Here is a 12,520-nt window from a genome sequence, read left to right as displayed (position 1 = left end):
TGCTCGTTTTATGAGTAGATGTTGGGAAACAGGCAGAAGCACATGATGACAGTCTGATGATAAACAGCTTCCATTAAAGCTTCATTACGACGTGGACGCGGTGTACCGTGACGGCTCTTGTGATGTGGCGTATCGGAGGCCAAGATCGAAAAAAAAAGGGGCACCGGGGCAAGAGGGAAAAAGAAGAAAGTGGTTCTGTCATCTGGGGCGTATCTCTGCGCCGCATCGCGACAGGAAATATCTGTTTGTGGACGAAGAGCTGTTATCGCTTCTGAAGCTCCGGGATCACAGGGCGAAGCTTTAACCGCCTCAAACCCTGACTTCTGGAAGTCCGTCTGTCTTTAAAGAGCTGCTGACAAACACACTGTGTGCTGCTAAACGACTAAAGATTTGTGCTCTGTTTCCTCCAGTGTTCACATTCTATGAAACAAATGTAAGAAAAAGCTCTGGAGCAGGATTCATGTCGTCAGATCCTGAACTGAAGCTAACCGAGGAGTCAAACTGGCACTTTTCATTGCTGCCTTTTTAAAGAACAAACACACAACTGGTCAAGAAATCAGATACGTACAAATCAATGAGCGTCCGTTCAGTGGATCCAACTTCCTGTATCATACAGTCCATATTTAGAAGCTGCTGAAGTTCAGCAGCTAAACCCAGACCTCCACGTCTTCAGTGTCATCACCTCCACGACTCTCTGGTTTCTATTTTTTTATTTTAACATAAATGCACGTCAAATCTTTATTTTATTTTGCCATAATCCATTAAAACCTCGTGCTGTTCTTTCTACTAATGCCTCAGTGTTTTCATTAACCTGGTTTTAAACTGTTCTCAAGTGTTATAATCAGTAAAATGATCCGTGCTGATGCAGTAATTAGCGTTCATTCTTGTGCTCTGTGTTGATTTGCTTTTATACCAATACATGAATGAAAATGATTAAAATATACAAACGCTTATACAGCAGATTACTGCCAATCACAAGCTGTGTTTTTGTATGATTTTTGAGTGAATTTAAAGTGAACTTTGGCAGAAAATTTTAAATAAGTGAAGAAGTGAATGTGAAAGATGTAAAGAAATAAAAACGCGGCTGTGCAGTGCTTCCAAAAGGTGGCGCTGTTGGAGACATTACACACGTCTGTCATAAACACAGCAGAAGAAGACGGTAAATAAAGTTGTTTGCCAAAAAAATAAAATAAAAACAGAAGCAGAAGAAACAAACAGAACTTTCTACATCTGTGAGGACAAAAATGGAGCAAAGTTTTCAGAAACTGTTTTCTAGCTGACAAACTCGACAAAAAACTTGAGCGTTCGCTGCGTCAGAACTTATTTTAAAAAGATGCTTCCATCTCCAATAAAACACATTAACTTCTTTTAAAAAAAGCCAGAATCACCTCAAGTAAAACTTTTTTTTGTGAAATTTCTGTAAAAAAAAAAAAGTGTAAAACTGAGTTTGAATTTTGTATTTAACAAAAGCGAATTTAAGTTTGCAAAAAAACATTTAAAAGTGAAGCTTTTTGATCAGAAAAGTTTGATTTTTTCTTTAATTTTAGTTGACGAAGACATCAAAAGAGTTAAATGATTGTAAAGTCAAAACTTTTCCAGTGAAGTGCGTTCGCTCACTCCTCAAGTGAGCATAGAAGCTTTATATTTCTGCAAAATATCTGCAAAAAAAGCAAAAGTTTGTTTAAATTTTGCAATTTCCAACAACTTTTTTTTATGCAAAACTTATGGATGCGCTGCCATTAAATGTAGTTACTGCACTGGGTGAGCGCTCATCTTTCTACAGCATGCATTCAAAATAAAAGTGTAAATTCAGCCTAATAAAGAAGTTTTTACTGTGTTTTTTGTTCATGCTAACGCTAACCGGAGCCCTGACTTTTCTATAACGCGTATCAAACACGACAGTGAGCATGTGCGAGCGTGTTTTCTAAACCAACTTCCACAAAGTGACTTTGTGAGCAGCAGACAAACAGCCGGATCCTCCAAAATGTCACCGTGGTGAGGGGACACACGGTCGATGCTAACTGAGCGCGCTGAGCGCCGGGGACGGCGTCTCCTAGTAACAGCATCAGTCAAACACTGCCATGGGAACCGCACGGCCGGAAGCCTCGACTTCAGAAGCCATTTCCACAGACACGGATTCATCCTCTTCAGACGGATGGAGGAAAGATGCAGCAGCAGCAGCATCATTAGAGGCGGTTTTTTTTTTTTTTCCATAAAACAAAGTGAGGAGAACTGAAACCTTCTTTTCTTTATCGAGTGTCGTCGTTGTCATGCAGCAGCCTGGAAGGATGTGACAGTAATTTGGCAAAAGGTGTAATGTTTCAAAGGCAGAGACAACATTTTCTGACAACATGGTTCCTGAAAATGTCTTTTTTTTTTGGCAGGTATTCAGCTGAACTCCCTCCAGTGTGAGTCTGTCTGCAGCTCTGTATCTGAGATGCAAACAGGCGGTGATGTTAAAGTGTTTGAACGTGACTAGAAAAGAGAACAAAGGAGTGTGTGTCTGCTACGATGTGAAAACGTAAAGTTTTTATAGTAAAATCACAGAAAATGGTTTAATTTACATGTTAACTAAATGTCCACATCAAAAATGTTTATTTTCAACATATTAATTTGCTCAGAATTCGACAATTTTTCTGCATTGAAATCAGCAAAAAAAAAAGAATGATTTTATTTTAGAGTTGTTTGAAAGAAAAATTATATATGTTGAGGATTAAAATATGGTAATAAATTCTTTTTTACTGTTATATTACAGAAAACAACTCGTAAAATCTTAAAATATATATAAATTTACATGTTAACTGTGAACAAAAAGGCCAAAATTGTAAATAATGTTTACAAAAATTGGTGTTTTTCTAAACAGTAATTTGTTCTTTTGCCACATTTGACCATATAATTACACCATTTTTTGGTATTTAAACCAGCAAAAATATTATAGTTTTGCAGAAATTGGATTTGATTTTAGTAGATTTGATTATTTGTTTGTTGTTTTATTAAATTACAGATAATATCAAGTAAAATCATAGAAGAAACTGTACATAACGTGTAAATCAATAATCTGTATTTTTACAATTAATCATTTTATTTATTAATTTATTTACTTTTTACAATGTGTGACTGTAAAACTATTCAGCTTTACCACATTTAAATGCCCAAAAAATATATAAATACTTAGTATTTGCTGTTATATTTCGACATATATTTTTTGGTATCAGATATTTGACATTTTTTGTTGCCTCTTGTGCTTCATTTCAGTTTAACTCAGCTGCTGTTTCCATCCGTTGGCTTCTCTCCTGCTCTCTGTGCTTACTTATACTGTATTTCAATGCAGCCAAAATCCCAATAAAACAGTTTTTGTTGACGTGTTTTTCTGTTTCTGTTGTCAGACAACAGAACGAGCCTGAACTAGTGACTGAAACTCAGCGTATTCAGGCTACATGTTCACCAGGAAGCGCTTCAGATCAGCGTCATCTGGCAAATTTACCAAACACACGAGTTATAAACAACAACTCTGCTCTGGATTCAGCGATGTCTCCATGTGAAATGATGCTCAGAGAGAAAGCTAGAAGCGATATAAAGTCCTGATCTCACATTCAGAGAGTTTTCTACCTGAAGGGGGCGCTGACACAGTTTCAATACACTCATAGTAGAAGAATTAGAAGTATTTGTAGTATTTTGAGCTAAAAATACAATCTGGGGACGCAAGACGTTGATTGATTTGCTAAAAAAAACACAATATGGGCTTTTAAATGAGCTAATTAGCACTAAGGCTGGTTTGGGTGTGTTTGGATTTTAATGCATTTGGCCGCCGACCAAAACATCTGAGAACTCTTCAACGACACGTTTCTATTGAATTAGACACTTTGTTTGCACTCAGAAGCTTCACGGCGTTCGTTCCCACAGGACGAATATTAATCGATATCAAAGCGTCTATCGGTGGGCGAAGCGGCAGCCGGGAAGATAATTGGACACGATCACGCTGTTCAAAGAGGCTAAAAGTGGGTACAGATCAGAGGCAGAGCTAAATAAAGACGCGTCAGGCCTCCCAGGAGACAAACAATCACACCTTCTTCTTTTAAACTCGTTTTCAATCACCTGCTCTTTGGGCTGCCGTACGACGGGAGCTGAACCGATGTTTAGGAAGCTCCAGTTCACAGAAAGTGAACAAAGTCGCTGTTCCTCATCGGCCACCGCTCCAACTTCCTCTGGTCTGCAGTCACTTCCTCGTTTCTCTGGCCTGTGAACAGAGCGCGCTCACTTTCGCTGCCATTACTCCCCCATTAAAGCCGGCTTGACTCCGGCGCTGCATTAAGGTGAGATATTATCGTCCCTTCAAGCCCGACAGCCCCACAATATTTAAACGGCGTCTAAACAGAGGAGCCGAGGCAGATTTAAAGGCTTCGTGCCGCCGCGCCGACTTAATTAGCTGCCATCCTCCAACAGTCAGCATCTGCGGATGACAAACGGCAGAAAAGATGCTTCTGCGGTTTGTTCTCACGGCTTTAAATCATGAGTCCGGACATCAAAGCTCTGTGGTTTCCTCATCGCTGACGGGGAAGTGAGAGCTGACCTCGGCCTCGGATTTTAGGGCTGTAGAAACAAGTTCTGCTCAGAGGGAATGCCTGTTTTTTTAATCAGTAACTTTGCTGTTTGCAGCTTTAAACTAAGAGAACAAGTCTGATCACACACCTCTGTCACTGTTTCCCACAGAAACCGTGACAACACCGCCACTGTCGCCAGCTCGGCAACAACGAGACGGGACAAGTCGAGGCAGGTGGCATCGAAAAAAACGCAACCGTTCACATGAGCAGCCAGAAACCAGAACCAGTAGATGAAATGGAGTAAAGTTGAGACAATGCAAATATGAAAGTTTAGATGAATGCAGCACATCTGATCCAGGATTTGAAGCTCTTTTACAAATTAATTTAGTCGTCCTTCTTCACAAACAAGCAAAAAAACAAACTCGTTTCTTTGCAGCTTTTGCACAAACGCCTTCATCAGATCAGTCTTTGGGGGTTCTGTGGCGGCTCATGGTTTCCAGGCCACAGATCACACACGTTAGACGAGCCAGAGTCCACAATCTGTAATATCTGAAACACTTCTGCAGCAAACATCACGTCTGTGGTTAGAAATGAAGAGTTCCTTTGCAAAAACAGATACCTCCATCGTCACAAACCTTCAGAAAACCCACTGAGACAATATCAATCAGACTTACGCTACCTCTGTTTGTCATTTCTACTGAGTCAGCTTCAGTTTGATTGATGTTGATGATCTCAAGCAAACAACGAAAAAATAAGTTTTCTGAAAATCTACAAAAATGGAGACTCTTCAAACATCCCCGTCAGCCTACAGAATAATGTCCACATTCATGATCACAATGCCGACTATCGGTGAAGAAAATTGAGATTCGCCTCCCGAATCAGAGCGACTTGCCGTTACGAGTCAGACGTACTCGGTACAGGTGGGTGGTTTTATTGTTGTGGCTCATAGGTAAAGTCTTGTTAATATTGTGACACTGGGATGCCGCTGTAGCTCACCTGATTGAGCTGGCGACCCACGTTCAGGGGCTATAGTCCCCGATGCAGCGGCCATGGGTTTGGATCCCGCTCATGGCGCTTTGCTGCAACTCCTTCCCCCCATTCTCCTCTCTTCTGACTGTCCGATCTAATAAAGGCAAAAAGGCCAAAAAATAATGGTTTCCCACCAAAGGTGACCTCCGTTAGACACTTCATTGAAGAAAATAGTTTGAAATTTGCATCCCTAGTCAGAGCAATGAAGACCAATGTGAGTCCAGGTGGTTTTATTGTTGTGGCACACAGGTAAAGTCTCATTAATACTGTGACATTGATTACAATCAGGGCTGCACGGTGGCTCAGTGGTTAGCATTATTGCCTCGCAGCTAGAAGGTCACTGGTTCACGTCCCGGTGAGGACACCCGGGATCTTCCTACGCGGAGTCTCCATGTTCTCCCCGTTCTCTCCGGGTTCTCCGGCTTCCTCCCACAGTCCAAAAACATGTTGAGGTTAATTGGTGATTGTAAATTGTCCGTAGGTGTGAATGTGAGTGTGCTTGGTTGTCTGTCTCTAAGTGTAGCCCTGTGATAGACTGGTTACCTGTCCAGGTGAACCTGCCTTCACCCTGAGTCAGCTGGGATAGACTCCAGCCCCCCTGGTGAGGATGAAGGTGTAGAGATGATGGATGGATGATTACAATCAAAACTTCTCTGTGCTTCCTTTGCAGCTTTTCCACGCAGCTGCTGTCAATAAAACACCTTCATCCCAAAAAACATCAGCCGGAGCTCAGCGCCTGTTTGATGGGCTACAGAGTCATTTGATGCATAATTTAATACGACGAGGTGTGAAGCAGCGAACGGGGATCGATTCTAAATCTGACAGAACAACAGAACAGGCCTCGACGTCCAAATAAAGCCACTGCAGGGAAAAACCACAGCAGCATTTCTGAGGAATAATCTGAGCTCTGTTCTGCCTTGAAAGCCGACGGCGGCCGGCCGAAGCGCACCGCCGCTCTGCCCTTTGGGGAGGACGGGCAGGCAATTAGCCCGACTGCTACAGTGTGGATGTCAGCAGGCAGCTTCGGCCCAACGCCCGCTGGGGCTGGACCTCTTTAACTAACCAGCATGCGGTTTTTCCTTCAAGCTCTGGTCCACACACACGAGTATAAACACACATTTACAAGTCCGCACACCCACATAATGCCCACAGATGGCTCATGAGTCGGTGTGCAAAACAGCAAGAAGTGTTCTTGTTTGAAGCTCCTGGTGCAGTGTTTGAATATGTGAGTGCACCCCTATATATATATATATATATATCTTTTCCCCCTGTAGTTGAGTGTTAAGATGCCACAGCGGAGCAGAAGAGAAGCAAAGAAAGAGATAAAGAAAAAGAGAGGGGAGTATCGGGGTTGCTGAATAATGCAGCGAGATACCGAGCTGCTGACCGCGATCGGGCTGCAGTTCGACGGAGGCTTCTTTAGATTTGATACGAATCCAAACCGCTCTGCTTCACTACAGGCATCAGATAAACGGCGCTGCAGAGGAAAAGCCGTGGTCGTACGGGGCCGCCGTTATCTGAACATCCTCCTGTGTTGTGGCGTAAGTGGAGGGATAATGCATGTGGAGAGGAAGAGCCGGCACATTTCACGGGTTTGATCCAGATGCTGCCGTCACGTGACACCGAGTGCGTTTAGGTGTTCGGCAGCCTCTCGTCGGCCATAAAACCGAAAGCCAGAATCAATTTTGTTAGCAGGTTCGAGGTTTTATCAGCTATTTGGGACGATCCAATCGGGTTTTTTTTGCCCTCAATCCGATCCAGCTCATTTAATGTGTTAGAATCTGCCAATGTGAGTCCCAATCCAAAACCACTTTTCTAGATAATACACACTTCAAGTACATTAAAGTTATTAGAATGGCATTTTAGCATCTGAGCTGTTTCTTAATGCTACATAGGTGGCACTGTCTGAAATGTAGTGTTAGACGGTAGGGTGTACTGTGGCTCCAAAAGACGGATAAAACCTGTTTTCTCTACATGCATGTCAGAAAATATACTGTAGATCCGCTGTAGTACCTGGTTGCACCACCAGGTGGAGCCTCTTATCGTTTAATACTGTAGCGACCAGAGGAGGCATCACTCAGACTGGAGACAGTTCATGTTGGCTAACAGATAGCATTGTGGGGGTTTAGCTAGTAAAGGGGCACCATGACAAAGATTTATGAGACGCTTAATGACCAGAACTCGTGTTTAAGACGAGCTGGGATCAATCAGAATAGCATTCCCTTTACTTTTTTCCCCCGTGGCATCTGCAACAGAACTACCTTTGCGGCCCAAATCGTGTCCGTTAACTAGATAGCAACATCAGCACTAGCCAAATGTCCACTGTGCGGTTATTATTAAATAATTATAGGGTAAGGAAATTACTCAAAACTTCCATCCCTAGCATCTGGCCACAAACTGGGCCTCCCTTCACAACCCCTACCAACACCACCATCGTGTTGAACCAATCAATTAAAAAATGCCTCGATCAGCCCCGATGCCTATCTTTGAGATGGAATCGGGACACCATTATTGGTTCTAGTCAATGAAGGGTCATTGTACAAATCTGTTGCCAACTGACACGACTCCAAACATGAATGTTCAGCCAGAGATGACTGTTTTCCTTCATCTATTCCAGGAGGTTTTGACTGATGGCATTGGTGCTACCAACTCTCTCAGTTGGTCACAGCAGGTCATTTATTAATTTTGCATGCGTATAAATAGCGGTTGTTGGTTACCCTATGTTGGTACAGCTATAAAGACTGACAGTGACAGAACACTTAATAACTTGATCTTTTCCGTGAGGTCGTCTGACATCACTCCTATAAACTGGACACAGACTGAACTCTTCACTTGCTGAACATCTGCTTATTAATCGACGCTACAATCTACCGATGATCCCCAAACACCTCACATGTAGATTCTAAGGTAGATGCTAGCTAGTTGGCAGTGCACAGAGAAGCTTCTAGTCTCCACTCAGTTGCTGCAGCAACTCAAACAGCTGTGAGACCAAAACCATTCACTGAAAATTGGTTTGAATGTCAGATTTTACCCAAATTAGAAACACAGTGACTTTACGTATATGCGCTGTGATGTAATGTAGCTGTCGGAAACCAAACCATGATTAATATTTGTGTCATTTTGAAGCCCGAGTACTCACTGTTATCTACCGTGCACTTTCTGTTCTTTCCTGGCTTCGTCACCACGTCCATCAGCCTCCTCCCGTCTCTCTTTTCGCTTTGTTTTCTGAAATAATCACCGATTGATCGGAGCACGGGAACAGTTAAATGGATTGTTTGATGCCTTCAGGCGGGGAGAGACCGACGGAGCCAGCGAGGATGAAAAATCTGAAATTGCATTTTGGTCTGATGTGTAATATAATTTATCATTTCGTCTTGTGGCGCTGGTCTAATGTACGACATGCACAGTGCTGCTCGGAGCACAAAGCCATTACGAAACATACCAACGGGCTCATTAGAGCCCAGATCAGACGATCTTTAATGAATAAGCATCTCAGTGGTTTGCGGCTGGGTTTTTTCACCATTGTTTCATTCGTGCTATTTCATATTCCATTACGCTTGTAAAATTATTAATCACTGCGTTGGTTGTGTTTTGGGTTCGTGTTCTGGAGGCCGCCCAGCTCGAGCCTCCGCAGGTTTCGGTCGTATCCAGAGATAATCCCTAAATCGGCCTGAACGGCGGACTTTGTTTGTCCTGTATGAATGAATCACACAAAACACAAACACGCAGGATGAATTCCAACAACGTAATGAGATCCCCGAGTAGTTCTACTCCAGTGCGAACCGGACAAACAGCTTTAAATGAGCGTCCAGGTCGAGGCCTTGGGGCTCCTGCAGGCTGCCGCGAATCAATACAGAAAAACACGACACGTGTTGTTCTAACAGTTTCCTTTGCTTCCACTCTCGGGTTGTTTCCTGGTCGGCTCCGAGAGGGTTCAGCTCTTGAAGCTTCCTGTACAGAAGTCTTTTAAACTGTTTCCTGGAAGATCTGGGGAACCGAATCAAGAACCTTCTGCTAAGAGGCCACGAAGGAGACCAAACATGGGCTCAGAATGCCTTCAAATAAAAACAACCACTCAGAGACCAGTGGCTCCACCTGAGCAACAGGTGCCTCTCCGGCTGCTCAGCCTGGACGCCAGAACACCTCCAAGAGGAGACGTAAATCTAATAAACTGCCAAACTTTGTGCGGGTTGGACCGATGGCGGCACTCGTTCAGGCTCCTACAGCTGCAGTGACAACAGATCGAAGACGAGCTGCTTTATGGTTGTTGACCCACCTAGACTATATCTGCTGGTTTTCAGACACGTTTAGAGTCACGTCTGCTGTTTTCAGGTGTTGCTGCGGCTCGTTTAGTTTTATATTCATAGTATAGAGGCTCATTATTAGCTGTGGTTTTGTATTTTTCTGTAACACGGCACACGGTAGAACCAATATATAACATTTTTTCTCAGCCTTGGACATCTAACTGTCTGATATCTCCCAAAAATGCATGTTTACATCATTAAATTATTATTATAAATGCCCGACTAGTCAACCAGTGGCCCTCAGCTGGGAAAATCTTTGATTAAGGGCAGCCCTGTTCTTGTTTTTGTCAGCATTGTCTCGACTTTCTGTTTAATTTGACCTCTTCAGGTCTCTAAAAACACCCGAATTTACAATAAATTGTTTAATTTAACTTGACATGTTCCAAATCAGTTATATGATTGATCAGAAATGATCCGTTCCATCAGCAAAACATCTTTTGAAAGTGTTTTCTGATCCCCACGTAGTTTTTCTTCCAGCATAGAAGCATTTTGTGCAACTACTGGCTAAAGCCACAAAATGATAAGAGTTGAAGACAAAAACAATAGTTTTTGTTCATTTAGTCAAGCATAAGAGACATTTCTGCTTCTCAAATGGTCAGAAATAACTGAAAAATGCAGATTTCTGTCAAATATGCGACCAGAGACTCATTAACTTTCCTGCATGTTGACTAGTTTATGCTTAGTGTCCCCAAAGCTCCATCTTGAGCCAAGAAAAACCTCGTCACAGGTTATTTTCTGACATTTTATGGAAGAAATGATGCCTCAGTTGACGAAATAACCAACTGACTTGACTGCTAGGAGAAGATAATTGTGAGTTGCAGCCTAAGTTGCTTCAGCAAAAAGGTTTGAACCCGCTGCCCTCATTTAAAGAGCCAAAGTGCTTCACTACCACCAACATGACAAGTGCATAGTCTTAGTATGTGCTGAACCCCACTGAGCGCGCTCAGGACGGCGGTCTAACAAGCCGAGAGGACAAACTGCAGCAGCCGCGTTCGGCCTAATGAAGGAATTTGCCACTCGGGCTCTTTTACGGCCGTCCCTAATGAGATAAAGTCGCCGCTGATGATGATAAAGAGCCATCATTTGATCTGCTGCCTCCTCGGGAACCCGCGGAGCCGCTTTCATCTCGCGCCGTCGTCGTCGTCGTGGCGTCGGAGCTCGGCGGCATCGAGCCGGGCCGGCGCACGGATTTATGCAAAACCTGGAGGCCATCTCTAAATCTGCCTGCATCGATCCAGGCCAAGGTGAATTCCTCTGCTGGGGCGGTGGGTGGGGGGCTGATGGACGGAGATAAAGGCAAAGTGTTGCCGTGCAGCCGCCAGAAGGAAAAAAAACAAAAAAGTGCATCATTAAAGTCTTCACCGCAAAACTGTGAATGTCCCCTGAGCGATCAGATAAAAGAGGACGGTGGATGGGTTCAATAAAAAAAAGCCTCCCCATTAAAAAACAAACCAGGATAACAGCTCAGAGGGTTTAAGCTTAAACTACATTCGACCCTAAACACCTGCGCACCTGAACGCAACATCTGCGTCCATCTATCACCAACCAGCAGTGATTCAGGGCAACAAAAAAAAGCCAGTTTTTTTTTTACCCCAAAATCCTGATTTCCCAGCGGAGGCCGAGCGGCGCCGCGTTACTCGTGCGGTTTAATTAGTCCTCCGTGAGGCTAGTTGATGAATTAAAGCTGCTTTCGAAGCCAGCTGGCGGGACACAAAAAGCATTTTCAGCTTTTTAAAAATCCTTCACGGCTGTTTAAGGTAGATTCTGTTGTTTTTCCACCAGATGTGGAATCCGTTCGTGGTTCGAATCCAGAAGAAGAAACCGTTCTCCAGCTGATTTCCTGGTATCGAAAGACGGCGAGAAAAGTGAACCCAGGTGAGGAGCGGAATATAAATAAGAACTTCACAGCCAGATACGTTCAGGAAAACATTTTTTTTTGTTCTGACAGATATTTGAAGACATAGAGGATCTTGCTCAGAGGGCATCCAGAGAATCCTTGGATTTGTTGGATCAAAACTCTATGATTAGTCAGATTAAGCTCAATAATTAACAGTGCTGTGGGGTCTTGGCCTTATTATTTGCATTAGTTGGGTAATGCCACTGTAGGGTCTCAGCCTCAACATGTATTATAATCAGATAAAGAAGTATATAATTTGATTTTTACAGGGTTTTTAACCCTACTTTGTAAATTATTCAGGTAAAATTACACCATAAATAATACTGTCGGGGCATTTTTACTAAAAGGCACTGTGATAAAACTGTTTAAAATTAATTTAAACAAAAATAATACATGCTTATCTTCCTTTTCTTCGTTTTTGGCAAAGCAGGGCACATTTTACAGTTTTTGTTTTCCTACAACTTAATTAAATGAATGGTTTAAAGATAAAAAGCAATGATTGAGACAAATGTTTGCAAAAATTGGTTAAGTTAAAACTTCCGCGTTATTTGATTTAGTCGAGGAAACTTAATGAAATCGACTTCAAAACATTTTTCTTCACCTTTAGGTCAAGATTACAAACATTTACTTAATTTCACAGCTTAAAAACTTGTGTCCATAATTGCAAAACACGTAAAAATTCCTCGTACATAACAAGGAAATACTGATTTTCGTGTTGTAGATCACCTGTAGTACCTGGTTGTTCCACC

At 42.6% G+C, this 12,520-nt stretch overlaps 1 protein-coding gene across 2 annotated transcripts in view; it reads right to left on the bottom strand.

Moving 5' to 3' along the window:
* Positions 1-12,520, bottom strand: part of usp6nl (USP6 N-terminal like) — a 109,356-nt gene that overhangs the window by 47,229 nt on the left and 49,607 nt on the right. The gene's annotated exons all lie outside the window — the stretch shown is intronic.

The sequence above is a fragment of the Stegastes partitus genome, unplaced genomic scaffold (assembly GCF_000690725.1).
Source record: "Stegastes partitus isolate 25-593 unplaced genomic scaffold, Stegastes_partitus-1.0.2 Scaffold769, whole genome shotgun sequence".
NCBI lineage: Eukaryota > Metazoa > Chordata > Actinopteri > Pomacentridae > Stegastes > Stegastes partitus.
This window is presented reverse-complemented; position numbering and strand designations above follow the sequence as displayed.